Here is an 18211-nt window from a genome sequence, read left to right on the forward strand (position 1 = left end):
AGTGCAAATAACACTTCTTTAAGTAAAGAACGAATAAATTCCATCTTGAACAAATACAAAGATTTATCAGCATCAACCTCTGAGACAGAAACCTCTGAACCAGAAGAACCATTATCAGTATCAGAATGATGATGTTCATTTAAAAATTCATCTGAAAAAAAGAGAAGTTTTAAAAGACTTTTATGTATACTAGAAGGAGAAATAACAGACATAGCCTTCTTAATGGATTTAAAATAAATAAAATCTCTTATGTTATCAGGAACACTCTGAAAATTAGATGTTGACGGAACAGCAACAGGTAATGTAACAGTACTAAAGGAAATTTTATCTGCATTATAAGTTTGACATGACATGCAATAAAAATAACAGCTGGAGAAACAGATACCAAAAGTTTATAGCAGACTTAGCTTGGTAGCTCCAGCACTGTGCAGTGATTTTCCTGTAGTAACTTCTGACTCAGTTGCAACGTGGAACATCTTGCAATATGTAAAAGAAAAAAACAACATATAAAGCAAAATTGATCAAATTCCTTAAATGACAGTTTCAGGAATGGGAAAAAAATGCCAGTGAACAAGCTTCTAGCAACCAGAAGCAATAAATAATGAGACTTAAATAATGTGGAGACAAAAATGACGCCCATATTTTTTAGCGCCAAAAAAGACGCCCACATTATTTGGCGCCTAAATGCTTTTGGCGCCAAAAATGACGCCACATCCGGAACGCCGACATTTTTGGCGCAAAATAACGTCAAAGAATGACGCAACTTCCGGCGACACGTATGACGCCGGAAACGAAAATAGAATTTTTGCGCCAAAAAAAGTCCGCGCCAAGAATGACGCAATAAAATGAAGCATTTTCAGCCCCCGCGAGCCTAACAGCCCACAGGGAAAAAGTCAAATTTTAAGGTAAAATATGTTAAATTAAAATGCATTATCCCAAATATGAAACTGACGGTCTGAAAATAAGGAAAGTTGAACATTCTGAGTCAAGGCAAATAAATGTTTGAATACATATATTTAGAACTTTATAAACAAAGTGCCCAACCATAGCTAGGAGTGTCACAGAAAATAAGACTTACTTACCCCAGGACACTCATCTACATATAGCAGATAGCCAAACCAGTACTGAAACGAGAATCAGCAGAGGTAATGGTATATATAAGAGTATATCGTCGATCTGAAAAGGGAGGTAAGAGATGAATCTCTACGACCGATAACAGAGAACCTATGAAATAGACCCCTTAGAAGGAGATCACTGCATTCAAATAGGCAATACTCTCCTCACATCCCTCTGACATTCACTGCACGCTGAGAGGAAAACCGGGCTCCAACTTGCTGCGGAGCGCATATCAACGTAGAATCTAGCACAAACTTACTTCACCACCTCCATCGGAGGCAAAGTTTGTAAAACTGAATTGTGGGTGTGGTGAGGGGTGTATTTATAGGCATTTTAAGGTTTGGGAAACTTTGCCCCTCCTGGTAGGAATGTATATCCCATACGTCACTAGCTCATGGACTCTTGCTAATTACATGAAAGAAATACTGTTTCAGTTCAGGAGCTTGGCTGCTGGGTGAGGAAGGTGTGAGCCCGGCTTTTTACTCTAACCCGACCTGGACCTGCTGTTACACCTCTCCATACTGGCATTGTGGTTCGTGGGGCCGTGAGTCTGGTTAAGTGATATCCGGCCGGAGGTAGTTGAATCCTAGTGGTGGGGCTATTTGGAGCTTCTTGTGATTAACTATAACGCTCCTAACAGATTTTGCCATGACCCGCAAGTGAAACCCATTGCCAGGCTGAAAAGTACCCCTGAAAGCAATCTCCTACCTTACGAGAGGAAGAACTGATGCAGTGCGGGAGCCCAGATGGCATGAGAAGAGGGTGTGAGACCGGCATTGTCATCTTGCTCCAATCCGATTAGGACCGGCGGACACGCCTCCCACTCTGGTAGTACGGTTTGCGGGACTGTGAGCATGGCTGCTGGAAACCTCGGCTGGTGATGTCCATGTCCTAGTACCAGGACATTTACAGTTCTGGGGGGCTGATATCGCTACAGTTCGCTTTCTGTTTAAGGCATACTTAGGTGTGGTAAACATCGTGAATCGTGGAAGAGGTCCCATCAGAGTTGCGGTCTGGGCGATTCAATAAGAAAACGGGAGGCCGGCTTCTAATCCGAGAGGGTAATTCTATAGAGTTTTATGCTCCCTTGGTGATAACTCGGCCTTATGTGCCTATTTGAATGTTAGAACTTTCTATTGGAGCCACAATTTTTTTCACCTTCTCGACCGCATCGGCGGTGGTACTGTAAGTGATCCCGGTAAAGTCCTCAAGGAAATCTTTTTGTTAGACTGCTACTATACATTCATATAAAGGAACAATTAGAACATATATTTTAGTGGGGCATTTACAAGTATATTTCTATCGATGATAAGTATGACAGGACTGTTCTGAAGTTGGGACTTATTTTGGCTAAATATATTTTTGTATTTTTTTGTCAAAACGTGATATATCTGTTGGTTTAATGCCTTTGTTTGCAGGTGCTAAGAAAATAGAAAGCTTGCTGATTTGGGGATAAAACTGCTTTATTAGTTTGGATTACTCTAGGAGTTGACCCAATTAAATAGGTGTAATGGGGAGTAAGAGTTGAGGTGCACAATAAGCAGCACATTCTTATGAAACTATGGTTTTTCAATTACCGCACTAAGTATAGGATTTTAAATAGTGAATGCTAGTTAATCCATAGAGAACGGATAGTATCTCTGTTCTGACATACATAAAGTAAGAAGTTAAGGGATACTGGTGATAAAGTAAGGTCCTTTAAATTATATCACAAACTGACCATTATTGCGGCATATCAGGTAGTATTACAAACATAAGCTTTGGTATCTTAGATACTTAGTATTTTTGTAAATTATTTAGGGGTATTAAAGATTTAATGTTAGTCTTCATGCATAAGATACTATATAATCGCTACACATTGTAAGGTATTTAACCCCCGCTTATATCACTTGTCTGTATAACTGCCATAAAACGCAAGGAAACAGAGTATCTGGATAAGTGTTTCAAATAAGTATCTATCTTCAATTGACAAGTTTTAAACATGTTTCAAATTATTGAATTTAATTTCAAAATGTAATTAGGGGTACTCCATCTTAAGAAAGTTAAAGGTTAGGTCAGAGCCTCCTACTTTAAAAACTTAAAGAAAAAAGGAAAAAAAAACACATGGAGTGGTATTATTAGGTAGAACCACAATTTTTGTTTTCTGTATGTGGGTGTTTTTACTTTTCTTACACGATACACTGGGTCTAAAGATAGATTCACTTTTTTTTTTTTTTTTTCCTCACCATTAAATACTTTACCTCACTTGATAACTTTTTTCTGTATACTGACACTAGTCACCTTTTTTTTTTTTTTTTTCTCTTTCTCTCTTGCACGGAGACACAGTTTATCATTATCACCCCTTCGGGGCTTATTATTATTATAATTTAAAAGCACTATATATTAGTACTCACACATTAACGCACAACCTTATTGTGGTGAATGGATAGATTTATCTCGCACCAGAAGGGTTCTTCACCTAAAATGCCACTGAAGCAAAAAGATAAGCGAGGCAACACTAAAAACACAGAAGTGCCTTTTGACACCTCACAAGATCGTGGGGCAATTAACTTTTACTTTAATGATATGACAGAATTAGCTGCGGAAGTGGTCAAATTGATGACACCGCACTTGGATTTAATTAAACAAGAAATAAAGGCAGACATATCTAATTTGACGGATGAGATTAGGCAATTCACAGTTAGAATGGAGGAGGTGGAGTCAAGGGTGTCTGATGTTGAGGACAAATTAAACAGCTATGGCTCAACTACATCTGCTCAGGGTAAGGCCATATCCCAGTTACAAACTCGGATTGAGGACCTAGCAGATAGGTCGAGGTGTAACAACTTGCGGGTTATTGGCCTACCTGAATCAGTAGAATTTCAAGATCTGTTACTCTTTGTCTCGGTTACCCTGCCTCAGGCGCTCTTGATACCCTCTCCTCCTACACCATTCCTGATCGAGAGAGCACATAGAATAGGTCCATTTAGAGAAAACAATACTTCGCTTAAACCAAGACCCATCATTTTTAAATTTGTGAACTTTCAGGATAAGGTGTTATACCTGAAATATTACAGGAAACTTAACTCCCTACATATTGATACACACAAAATTTTGATCTTTCAAGACTTCTCCGCCGAGACTTCGGCTAAGAGGAGAGAGATGTCTCCTTTTTTTTCTAAATTTTTGAAAGCAGAGTGCAGTGTTAGACTGGTGTATCAGGCTGAACTCTTAGTTGACAAGGCAGGTACCTCATATATATTAAATAATAGTAGCGAAGCAAGAGCTTTGTGTAAAGAGATGGGTATCCGATGATTATGTACCAGGTAGTAGGCAGGATTTAATGGTGCACCATTGTTTTCTGCCAATAGCTTGGAGTATGGTGACAGCTTTAAGGATATATGTAATGAATCTATTTGTTCAGGAATGTGAAATTGTTTTTTACTATGGAAAAGATAATAAATATATCCCTTTTTTTTTTTTTTCTTCCTCTTTCTTCTTTCCTTCTCCTCCTCTCCTTGTCCCAAATTATCTAGGGATGTTGTGCAGATTGGGAGAGTTAGACACATTACGCTATAAGGCAGATGTCGGATATTCTTAAATTGGCCTCCTGGAATGTAGGGGGCATAACTTCCCCAATAAAAAGGAAAGCGATAATTAATCATCTGGCGAAAATGAAACCAGATATAGCTTTTCTCCAGGAGATACATTTAAAAGTATCTGAAATTCCGAAATTACAGACCAAGTGGGTGGGTGAAGAAGTTGCTGCCCCATATAATGCACGGAAGAGAGGAGTGGCGATCCTCTTCAGTAAAAACATAGAATACAAAATAGTATCCTCGGTTATAGACCCGGAAGGTCGATTTATAATTTTAGAATTAACGTATAATAAAATACAATATGTGCTGTGTAATATATATGGACCAAATAAAGCAGATAAGGAGTTCTGGGATAAGATGATAGTAAACTTACATAAATTTACAGGCCAAAATCTGATAGTTGGGGGGGACTTTAATTTAATAGCGGACCCTATCCTGGATAGAGCTAATAGATCTCCTAGGTGTATACGGGACAGCAAAACGCATATTTTACAGAAAATATGCTCACAATTGGGTTTAATAGATATTTGGCGTACACAGAACCCGGATTTGAGATTGTATACTTGCTTATCGAAGGGCCAACATTCCTTGTCCAGGATAGACTTTTTTTTTATTGCGGAGCCCCTGATTGGGTTAGAGTGGAGAGCGGACATTGGAGACATACTAATTTCGGATCACGCTGTGATTACTTTAGTACTTAATGCTTCTAGGTCAGGAACTGCTGCCAATCAGACCATTTTTTTCCCCAAATATTTGCTGAATAATAACAAATTTCATAATTGGTTGGATAATCAGTGGAGAGAGTATTACAACTTTAACAATGCCTACAAAGATAGACCTGAAGTGTTTTGGGAAGCAGCGAAAGCTGTCTTAAGAGGGAAAATTAAGGCATATATGTGTAAGCTTAAAAGAAAAACTAGACAACAGGAACTCCAGTTGTCTAATCAAGTAAAGAATACATACAGAGAGTATGTGGGGGAGCGGACTACTGATAATTGGCGGAAATACATAAACGCTAAAACCGCACTTGATGTATTTATTAAACAAAAGACCACATTAGAGGCCCAAAGACAAAAAGCCATTTATGGTGGTTTCGTGGGTAGATCGGCGAAATTCTTGGCCAGACTAACTAAAGCTACTCATAGAAATAGTATAACGGCTATCAGAACAAACAATGAAAGATATACTAACAACACTGATATCACTAAAGTCTTCTATAACTTTTTTTAGCAAGCTCTATAGAGCAGAAGAACAAGAGGTAGATAAAGAGTCAATCTTTTGGGATAAAATTAAGGTTCCTAAAATTTCCACTGAAATACTGGCAGAGATTAATGGCCCTATTACGACAGAGGAGATTCTTACTGCTATTATGGCAGCTAAAACTAATAAGGCAGCGGGTCCAGACTGCCTTCCTATTGAGTTTTATAGGATCCTTCAACAGCAGATAGCTCCGTCGCTAGTGGAATTATTTAACTTCTATTTTATTAAGAATAATAAGTGCTCTCCCTATTTTGCAGCTGCAGTAATATCTTTAATACCTAAAAAAAATAAAGACCTAGAACTCCCAGATTCATATAGGCCTATTTCCGTATTAAACTCGGATTATAAGTTATTAACATCGATCTTAGCAAAAAGATTGAGGCCGCATCTAAGTCAAATAATTCATGAAAACCAATCAGGTTTCATGGCTGGGAGGAACCCAGCTAAAAATATATGTAAGATTATGACTTTATTAGACTTCTTTTGGAATAAACTTAGAAGATCGAAACAGAAAGACATTACTGATTTAGCTCTATTAACAGTCGATGCGGAGAAGGCGTTCGATCGCATCTCATGGAAGCATCTATTCTTTTCTTTACAACAGTTCGGTTTGACTGGTCATCTGTTGGAATTTATTCGTATAATATATTGTGCCCCGACCTCATCACTACTCATTAACGGTGAGATGTCGCAGCGTTTAGTATTACAGAGAGGCACTCGCCAAAGCTGTCCCCTATCTCCACTACTGTTCAACATTTCTTTGGAACCCTTGGCGATTTTGTTTCGCCAACAATTGGATGGGATTCAGATAGGGGGACAGAAACTGGTATTATTAATGTATGCAGATGATATACTGTTATGTTTGAGCAGTATAAAGAAGACCCTTCCCCTTGTTTTGGATATGATTGAAACCTTTGGTTTTATTTCGGGATATAAAATTAACTTAGCAAAATCTGAGCTCCTATGGTTAAACAAAAAAGATCAAGGCTTCAAGCATCCATTTAGGGAAGCTTCCCGTATAACTTATTTAGGTATAAATCTTAGTTCAAATCCGGACGAATGGTATAATTTGAATTTTACCAAATGTTTTTTAGATTGCAGAGAAAAAATGGAAGACTGGGTAAAGCTTCCCATCTCTCTAACCGCTAGAGTCATGCTTATAAAAACCATTCTCTTCCCGAAGTTATTCTATCTTATACAGAATGTTCCAGTACCTATTCATAAAGCAGATATAAATAAATATAATAAGGCATGTTCCAAATTTCTTTGGAAAGGTGCAAAAGCTCGTATTTCGGTCTCTCGCCTTATGAATAGTAAAGAAGCAGCAGGGCTTACTCTCCCTAATATACATCTCTATAGTGTGGCAGCACGGGTTAAGATCGCAGTGGATTGGCTAACAGAACAAGAACAAGTCGCTGCTGTGGCCTGGGAGACTTCAGTGACAGCACCTTTTCGCTTAGATGCTATTTTACACTGCCCAATTACCGCTCTTCCCTCGACAATCTTTTCATTGATTACCTTTAGATATATAATTACAGCATGGCAAGAATTTTGTATGGTTGTGGGTTGTTCTCCACATGTTTCTAAATATCTACCTATCACAGGTAACCCAATATTCCCACCAGGGTTGTCAGATGAAGTCTTCAGAAAATGGTCTTCCAAGGGCATGGTATTTGTTAACCAACTGGTAGATTCAGATTTAATTCCTGTAACCTTTAGAGAATTAAGCTACCAATTCGGGTTTTCGAATAAAGATTTTTATGCTTATTTACAACTAAGGCATCTTGTGTTTGAATTAAAGCAAAGATATGGGGCGGATTGGTCACTTCGTGAGTTACAAATGAGGATTAATATCTTTCAAAGGGGGTTATGCTCCATTGCTCTGTTCTACTCTCTTCTCAATCAGGGGCCCTCTGCAGAGCAAGTTGATTACATAATTGCAAAATGGAGTAAGTTTTTTCCAGAGATAGATAGTCAAGTCATAGTGAATGCCTTTAAAATAACAGAGAAAAATTGGGTTCTGACCACGTGGAGAGAATCACAGATTAAAATATCACTAATGACGTATCTAACTCCGGCAAGACTATCTAGTTGGTATAAGACTAGGTGCGTATGCTCCAGATGTAGCTCATCAATGGCAGATCGTTTTCACTGTTTTTGGGCTTGCCCAAAGATTGGTCAGTTTTGGTCTAAAGTAACATATTGGATGAAGGTAACCCTTAAATTAGAATATGACATACAGCCGATGGAAATATTTCTTCTGTTATGTGTGATCAGTCCACGGGTCATCATTACTTCTGGGATATAACTCCTCCCCAACAGGAAATGCAAGAGGATTCACCCAGCAGAGCTGCATATAGCTCCTCCCCTCTACGTCACTCCCAGTCATTCTCTTGCACCCAGCAACTAGATAGGATGTGTGAGAGGACTATGGTGATTATACTTAGTTTTTATAACTTCAATCAAAAGTTTGTTATTTTACAATAGCACCGGAGCGTGTTATTGCCTCTCTGGCAGAGTTTGAAGAAGAATCTACCAGAGTTTTTACTATGATTTTAACCGGAGTAGTTAAGATCATATTGCTGTTTCTCGGCCATCTGAGGGAGGTAAAAGCTTCAGATCAGGGGACAGCGGGCAGATGAATCTGCATTGAGGTATGTAGCAGTTTTTATTTTCTGAATGGAATTGATGAGAAAATCCTGCCATACCGTTATAATGACATGTATGTATACTCTACACTTCAGTATTCTGGGGATGGTATTTCACCGGAATTACTCTGTTAAAAGTACATTAAACCTTTTAATAGGTATTTATTATGTTAAACGTTTTTGCTGGAATGTAGAATCGTTTGCATTTTCTGAGGTACTGAGTGAATAAATATTTGGGCATTATTTTTCCACTTGGCAGTTGCTTGTTTTAATTGTGACAGTTTCGTTTCTCTCTCACTGCTGTGTGTGAGGGGGAGGGGCCGTTTTTGGCGCTCTTTGCTACGCATCAAAAAATTCCAGTCAGTTACTCTTGTATTTCCTGCATGATCCGGTTCATCTCTAACAGATCTCAGGGGTCTTCAAACTTCTTTGGAGGGAGGTAGATTCTCTCAGCAGAGCTGTGAGACTTATATATTGACTGTGATTAAAAACGTTGCTCTGTAATTTTTATGTTTCAAATTTAATTATTGTTACTTTACTAATGGGAACAAACCTTTGCTAAAAGTTGTGTTGTTTTTAAGGATTGATGCTATAACTGTCTTTCAGTTCATTATTTCAACTGTCATTTAATCGTTTAGTGCTCTTTGAGGCACAGTACGTTTTTGTTAAATAAGATTGTAACCAAGTTGCAAGTTTATTGCTAGTGTGTTAAACATGTCTGATTCAGAGGAAGATATCTGTGTCATTTGTTCCAATGCCAAGGTGGAGCCCAATAGAAATTTATGTACTAACTGTATTGATGCTACTTTAAATAAAAGCCAATCTGTACAAATTGAACAAATTTCACCAAACAGCGAGGGGAGAGTTATGCCGACTAACTCGCCTCACGTGTCAGTACCTGCATCTCCCGCCCAGGAGGTGCGTGATATTATGGCGCCTAGTACATCTGGGCGGCCATTACAGATAACATTACAAGATATGGCTACTGTTATGACTGAAGTTTTGGCTAAATTACCAGAACTAAGAGGCAAGCGTGATCACTCTGGGGTGAGAACAGAGTGCGCTGATAATACTAGGGCCATGTCTGATACTGCGTCACAGCTTGCAGAACATGAGGACGGAGAGCTTCATTCTGTGGGTGATGGTTCTGATCCAAACAGATTGGATTCAGATATTTCAAATTTTAAATTTAAATTGGAGAACCTCCGTGTATTACTAGGGGAGGTTTTAGCGGCTCTTAATGATTGTAACACTGTTGCAATACCAGAAAAATTGTGTAGGTTGGATAAATACTTTGCGGTACCGGCGAGTACTGACGTTTTTTCCTATACCTAAGAGACTAACTGAAATTGTTACTAAGGAGTGGGATAGACCCGGTGTGCCGTTCTCACCCCCTCCAATATTTAGAAAGATGTTTCCAATAGACGCCACCACACGGGACTTATGGCAAACGGTCCCTAAGGTGGAGGGAGCAGTTTCTACTTTAGCTAAGCGTACCACTATCCCGGTGGAGGATAGCTGTGCTTTTTCAGATCCAATGGATAAAAAAACATAATTTATGCTTACCTGATAAATTTATTTCTCTTGTAGTGTATCCAGTCCACGGATCATCCATTACTTATGGGATATTAACTCCTCCCCAACAGGAAGTGCAAGAGGATTCACCCAGCAGAGCTGCTATATAGCTCCTCCCCTAACTGCCATTACCAGTCATTCGACCGAAAACATGCAGAGAAAGGAAAACCATAGGGTACAGTGGTGACTGTAGTTTAATGGAAAAATTACCTGCCTTAAAGTGACAGGGCGGGCCGTGGACTGGATACACTACAAGAGAAATAAATTTATCAGGTAAGCATAAATTATGTTTTCTCTTGTTAAGTGTATCCAGTCCACGGATCATCCATTACTTATGGGATACCAATACCAAAGCTAAAGTACACGGATGACGGGAGGGACAGGCAGGCTCTTTATACGGAAGGAACCACTGCCTGAAGAACCTTTCTCCCAAAAACAGCCTCCGAAGAAGCAAAAGTGTCAAATTTGTAAAATTTGGAAAAAGTATGAAGAGAAGACCAAATTGCAGCCTTGCAAATCTGTTCAACAGAAGCCTCATTCTTAAAGGCCCAAGTGGAAGCCACAGCTCTAGTAGAATGTGCTGTAATTCTTTCAGGAGGCTGCTGTCCAGCAGTCTCATAGGCTAACCGTATTATGCTACGAAGCCAAAAGGAGAGAGAGGTAGCCGAAGCTTTTTGACCTCTCCTCTGACCAGAATAAACGACAAACAGGGAAGACGTTTGTCGAAAATCCTTAGTTGCCTGTAGATAAAATTTCAGGGCACGGACTACATCTAGAATGTGTAGCAGACGTTCCTTTTTCGAAGAAGGATTAGGACACAAAGATGTAACCACAATCTCTTGATTGATATTCCTGTTAGTGACCACCTTAGGTAGGAACCCAGGTTTAGTACGCAGAACTACCTTGTCTGAATGAAAAATCAGATAAGGAGAATCACAATGTAAGGCAGATAACTCAGAGACTCTTCGAGCCGAGGAAATCGCCATTAAAAACAGAACTTTCCAAGATAACAACTTGATATCAATGGAATGAAGGGGTTCAAACGGAACCCCCTGTAAAACATTAAGAACTAAGTTCAAACTCCATTGTGGAGCAACAATTTTAAACACAGGCTTGATCCTAGCTAAAGCCTGACAAAAAGCTTGAACGTCCGGAACTTTTGACAGACGTTTGTGTAAAAGAATGGACAGAGCTGAAATCTGTCCCTTTAAGGAACTAGCGGATAAACCCTTTTCTAAACCTTCTTGTAGAAAAGACAATATCCTCGGAATCCTAACCTTACTCCATGAGTAACTCTTGGATTCGCACCAATATAAGTATTTGCGCCATATCTTATGGTAAATCTTTCTGGTAACAGGCTTCCTAGCCTGTATTAAGGTATCAATAACTGACTCAGAAAAACCACGTTTTGATAAAATCAAGCGTTCAATTTCCAAGCAGTCAGCTTCAGAGAAATTAGATTTTGATGTTTGAAGGGACCCTGGATCAGAAGGTCCTGTTTCAGAGGTAGCGACCAAGGTGGACAGGATGACATGTCCACTAGATCTGCATACCAAGTCCTGCGTGGCCATGCAGGCGCTATTAGAATCACTGATGCTCTCTCCTGTTTGATTCTGGCAATCAATCGAGGAAGCATCGGGAAGGGTGGAAACACATAAGCCATCCCGAAGGTCCAAGGTGCTGTCAAAGCATCTATCAGAACCGCTCCCGGATCCCTGGATCTGGACCCGTAACGAGGAAGCTTGGCGTTCTGTCGAGACGCCATGAGATCTATCTCTGGTTTGCCCCAACGTCGAAGTATTTGGGCAAAGACCTCCGGATGAAGTTCCCACTCCCCCGGATGAAAAGTCTGACGACTTAAGAAATCCGCCTCCCAGTTCTCCACTCCCGGGATGTGGATTGCTGACAGGTGGCAAGAGTGAGACTCTGCCCAGCGAATTATCTTTGATACTTCCATCATTGCTAGGGAGCTTCTTATCCCTCCCTGATGGTTGATGTAAGCTACAGTCGTGATGTTGTCCGACTGAAACCTGATGAACCCCCGAGTTGTTAACTGGGGCCAAGCCAGAAGGGCATTGAGAACTGCTCTCAATTCCAGAATGTTTATTGGTAGGAGACTCTCCTCCTGATTCCATTGTCCCTGAGCCTTCAGAGAATTCCAGACAGCGCCCCAACCTAGTAGGCTGGCGTCTGTTGTTACAATTGTCCAGTCCGGCCTGCTGAATGGCATCCCCCTGGACAGATGTGGCCGAGAAAGCCACCATAGAAGAGAATTTCTGGTCTCTTGATCCAGATTCAGAGTAGGGGACAAGTCTGAGTAATCCCCATTCCACTGACTTAGCATGCACAATTGCAGCGGTCTGAGATGTAGACGTGCAAAGGGTACTATGTCCATTGCTGCTACCACTAAGCCGATCACCTCCATGCATTGAGCTACTGACGGGTGTTGAATGGAATGAAGGACACGGCATGCATTTTGAAGCTTTGTTAACCTGTCTTCTGTCAGGTAAATCTTCATTTCTACAGAATCTATAAGAGTCCCCAAGAAGGGAACTCTTGTGAGTGGAAAGAGAGAACTCTTCTTTTCGTTCACCTTCCATCCATGCGACCTTAGAAATGCCAGTACTAACTCTGTATGAGACTTGGCAGTTTGAAAGCTTGAAGCTTGTATCAGAATGTCGTCTAGGTACGGAGCTACCGCAATTCCTCGTGGTCTTAGTACCGCCAGAAGAGCACCCAGAACCTTTGTGAAGATTCTCGGAGCCGTAGCCAATCCGAATGGAAGAGCTACAAACTGGTAATGCCTGTCTAGAAAGGCAAACCTTAGATACCGGTAATGATCTTTGTGAATCGGTATGTGAAGGTAAGCATCCTTTAAATCCACTGTGGTCATGTACTGACCCTTTTGGATCATGGGTAAAATTGTCCGAATAGTTTCCATTTTGAACGATGGAACTCTTAGGAATTTGTTTAGGATCTTTAAATCCAAGATTGGCCTGAAAGTTCCCTCTTTTTTGGGAACCACAAACAGATTTGAGTAAAACCCTTGTCCTTGTTCCGACCGCGGAACCGGATGGATCACTCCCATTAATAAAAGATCTTGTACGCAGCGTAGAAACGCCTCTTTCTTTATTTGGTTTGTTGACAACCTTGACAGATGAAATCTCCCTCTTGGGGGAGAGAATTTGAAGTCTAGAAGGTATCCCTGAGATATGATCTCTAACGCCCAGGGATCCTGGACATCTCTTGCCCAAGCCTGGGCGAAGAGAGAAAGTCTGCCCCCCACTAGATCCGTTCCCGGATCGGGGGCCCTCGATTCATGCTGTCTTAGGGGCAGCAGCAGGTTTCCTGGCCTGCTTGCCCTTGTTCCAGGACTGGTTAGGTCTCCAGCCTTGTCTGTAGCGAGCAACAGCTCCTTCCTGTTTTGGTGCAGAGGAAGTTGATGCTGCTCCTGCTTTGAAATTACGAAAGGAACGAAAATTAGACTGTCTAGCCTTAGGTTTGGCTCTGTCTTGAGGCAGGGCATGGCCTTTACCTCCTGTAATGTCAGCGATAATTTCTTTCAACCCGGGCCCGAATAAGGTCTGCCCTTTGAAAGGTATATTAAGCATTTTAGATTTAGAAGTAACGTCAGCTGACCAGGATTTTAGCCACAGTGCTCTGCGTGCCTGAATGGCGAATCCGGAATTCTTAGCCGTAAGTTTAGTTAAATGTACTACGGCATCTGAAATAAATGAGTTAGCTAACTTAAGGGCTTTAAGCTTGTGTGTAATCTCATCTAATGGAGCTGATTCAAGTGTCTCTTCCAGAGACTCAAACCAAAATGCTGCTGCAGCCGTGACAGGCGCAATGCATGCAAGAGGTTGCAATATAAAACCTTGTTGAACAAACATTTTCTTAAGGTAACCCTCTAACTTTTTATCCATTGGATCTGAAAAGGCACAGCTATCCTCCACCGGGATAGTGGTACGCTTAGCTAAAGTAGAAACTGCTCCCTCCACCTTAGGGACCGTTTGCCATAAGTCCTGTGTGGTGGCGTCTATTGGAAACATCTTTCTAAATATCGGAGGGGGTGAGAACGGCACACCGGGTCTATCCCACTCCTTAGTAACAATTTCAGTAAGTCTCTTAGGTATAGGAAAAACGTCAGTACTCGCCGGTACCGCAAAATATTTATCCAACCTACACATTTTCTCTGGTATTGCAACTGTGTTACAATCATTCAGAGCCGCTAACACCTCCCCTAGTAATACACGGAGGTTTTCCAGCTTAAATTTAAAATTTGAAATATCTGAATCCAGTTTGCTTGGATCAGAACCGTCACCCGCAGAATGAAGCTCTCCGTCCTCATGTTCTGCAAATTGTGACGCAGTGTCTGACATGGCCCTAATATTATCAGCGCACTCTGTTCTCACCCCAGAGTGATCACGCTTACCTCTTAGTTCTGGTAATTTAGCCAAAACTTTAGTCATAACAGTAGCCATATCCTGTAATGTGATTTGTAATGGCCGCCCAGATGTACTCGGCGCTACAATATCACGCACCTCCCTAGCGGGAGATGCAGGTACTGACACGTGAGGCGAGTTAGTCGGCATAACTCTCCCCTCGTTGTTTGGTGAAATATGTTCAATTTGTACAGATTGACTTTTATTTAAAGTAGCATCAATACAGTTAGTACATAAATTTCTATTGGGCTCCACTTTGGCTTTAGCACATATAGCACAGATATCTTCCTCTGAATCAGACATGTTTAACACACTAGCAAATAAACTAGCAACTTGGAAATACTTTTCAAGTAATTTACTATAATATGAAAACGAACTGTGCCTATAAGAAGCACAGAAAAAGTTATGACAGTTGAAAATTAATAAACTGAAAAGTTATAGCATCAAATCTTTGTAAAAAACACAATTTTAGCAAAGGATTGCTCCCATTAGCAAAGGATAACTAACCCTGATAGCAGAAAAAAAAATAAAAAAATACAGAAATAAACGTTTTTTTTTTTATCACAGTCAACTACAATCTCACAGCTCTGCTGTGAGTGATTACCTCCCTCAAAACAAGTTTTGAAGACCCCTGAGTTCTGTAGAGATGAACCGGATCATGCAGGGAAGACAATAAACTTCTGACTGAATTTTTTGATGCATAGCAAAAGCACCAAAAAAGGCCCCTCCCCCTCACACATAACAGTGAGAGAGATCAGTAAACTGTCATAAATTAAATAAAACGACTGCCAAGTGGAAAAAAATAGTGCCCAAAACATTTTTTCACCCAGTACCTCAGAAAATTAAACGATTTTACATGCCAGCAAAAAACGTTTAACATTAATAAATTGAGTGTTATTAAAAAGCCTGTTGCTAGTCCCTGCAAATTAGGCTAAAGTTTTACGCATACAGTATAATTCCAGTGAAGTGCCATTCCCCAGAATACTGAAGTGTAAAATATACATACATGACAGCCTGATACCAGTTGCTGCTACTGCATTTAAGGCTGAGTTTACATTATATCGGTATGGCAGAATTTTCTCATCAATTCCATTGTCAGAAAATAATAAGCTGCTACATACCTCTTTGCAGATTAATCTGCCCGCTGTCCCCTGATCTGAAGTTTACCTCTCCTCAGATGGCCGAGAAACAGCAATATGATCTTAACTACTCCGGCTAAAATCATAGAAAAACTCAGGTAGATTCTTCTTCAAATTCTACCAGAGAAGGAATAACACACTCCGGTGCTATTATAAAATAACAAACTTTTGATTGAAGGTATGAAACTAAGTATAATCACCACAGTCCTCTCACACATCCTATCTATTCGTTGGGTGCAAGAGAATGACTGGTAATGGCAGTTAGGGGAGGAGCTATATAGCAGCTCTGCTGGGTGAATCCTCTTGCACTTCCTGTTGGGGAGGAGTTAATATCCCATAAGTAATGGATGATCCGTGGACTGGATACACTTAACAAGAGAAATTAGAGGGTTACCTTAAGAAAATGTTTGTTCAACAAGGTTTTATATTGCAACCCCTTGCATGCATCGCGCCGATTACGGCTGCGGCAGCATTTTGGATGGAGTCTCTGGAAGAGAACCTTAGTTCAGCTACGCTGGACGACATTACGGACAGGCTTAGAGTCCTTAAACTAGCTAATTCATTCATTTCGGAGGCCGTAGTACATTTAACCAAACTTACGGCTAAGAACTCAGGATTCGCCATTCAGGCACGTAGGGCGCTGTGGCTAAAATCCTGGTCAGCTGATGTAACTTCTAAGTCCAAATTACTTAATATACCTTTCAAGGGGCAAACTTTATTTGGGCCCGGTTTGAAAGAAATTATCGCTGACATTACAGGAGGTAAGGGCCACGCCCTGCCTCAAGACAAAGCCAAAGCTAAGGCTAGACAGTCTAATTTTCGTCCCTTTCGGAATTTCAAAGCAGGAGCAGCATCAACTTCCACTGCACCAAAACAGGAAGGAGCTGTTGCTCGTTACAGACAAGGCTGGAAACCTAACCAGTCCTGGAACAAGGGCAAGCAGGCCAGGAAACCTGCTGCTGCCCCAAAGACAGCATGAACCGAGGGCCCCCGATCCGGGACCGGATCTAGTGGGGGGCAGACTCTCTCTCTTCGCCCAGGCCTGGGCAAGAGATGTTCAGGATCCCTGGGCGCTAGAGATCATATCTCAGGGATACCTTCTAGACTTCAAATTCTCTCCCCCAAGAGGGAGATTTCATCTGTCAAGGTTGTCAACAAACCAGATAAAGAAAGAAGCGTTTCTACGCTGTGTACAAGATCTGTTATTAATGGGAGTGATCCATCCGGTTCCGCGGTCGGAACAAGGACAAGGGTTTTACTCAAACCTGTTTGTGGTTCCCAAAAAAGAGGGAACTTTCAGGCCAATCTTGGATTTAAAGATCCTAAACAAATTCCTAAGAGTTCCATCGTTCAAAATGGAAACTATTCGGACAATCTTACCCATGATCCAAAAGGGTCAGTACATGACCACAGTGGATTTAAAGGATGCTTACCTTCACATACCGATTCACAAAGATCATTACCGGTATCTAAGGTTTGCCTTCTTAGACAGGCATTACCAGTTTGTAGCTCTTCCATTCGGATTGGCTACGGCTCCAAGAATCTTCACAAAGGTTCTGGGTGCCCTTCTGGCGGTACTAAGACCGCGAGGAATTTCGGTAGCTCCGTACCTAGACGACATTCTGATACAAGCTTCAAGCTTTCAAACTGCCAAGTCTCATACAGAGTTAGTTCTGGCATTTCTAAGGTCGCATGGATGGAAAGTGAACGAAAAGAAGAGTTCTCTTTTTCCTCTCACAAGAGTTCCATTCTTGGGGACTCTTATAGATTCTGTAGAAATGAAGATTTATCTGACAGAAGACAGATTAACAAAGCTTCTAAATGCATGCCGTGTCCTTCATTCCATTCAACTCCCGTCAGTAGCTCAATGCATGGAGGTGATCGGCTTAATGGTAGCAGCAATGGACATAGTACCCTTTGCACGTCTACATCTCAGACCGCTGCAATTGTGCATGCTGAGTCAGTGGAATGGGGATTACTCAGACTTGTCCCCTACTCTGAATCTGGATCAAGAGACCAGAAACTCTCTTCTATGGTGGCTTTCTCGGCCACATCTGTCCAGGGGGATGCCATTCAGCAGGCCGGACTGGACAATTGTAACAACAGACGCCAGCCTACTAGGTTGGGGCGCTGTCTGGAATTCTCTGAAGGCTCAGGGACAATGGAATCAGGAGGAAAGTCTCCTGCCAATAAACATTCTGGAATTAAGAGCAGTTCTCCATGCCCTTCTGGCTTGGCCCCAGTTAAAAACTCGGGGGTTCATCAGGTTTCAGTCGGACAACATCACGACTGTAGCTTACATCAACCATCAAGGAGGGACAAGAAGCTCCCTAGCAATGATGGAAGTATCAAAGATAATTCGCTGGGCAGAGTCTCACTCTTGCCACCTGTCAGCAATCCACATCCCGGGAGTGGAGAACTGGGAGGCGGATTTCTTGAGTCGCCAGACT

The 18211-nt window shown here is 41.1% G+C and overlaps 1 protein-coding gene across 6 annotated transcripts in view; it reads right to left on the reverse strand.

The window, feature by feature from the left end:
- The window catches only part of C2CD5 (C2 calcium dependent domain containing 5), a 584106-nt gene that overhangs the window by 270455 nt on the left and 295440 nt on the right, over positions 1 to 18211 (reverse strand). The window lies entirely within an intron of this gene.

This window comes from Bombina bombina, chromosome 6 (assembly GCF_027579735.1).
Source record: "Bombina bombina isolate aBomBom1 chromosome 6, aBomBom1.pri, whole genome shotgun sequence".
NCBI classification, from domain to species: Eukaryota; Metazoa; Chordata; class Amphibia; order Anura; family Bombinatoridae; genus Bombina; species Bombina bombina.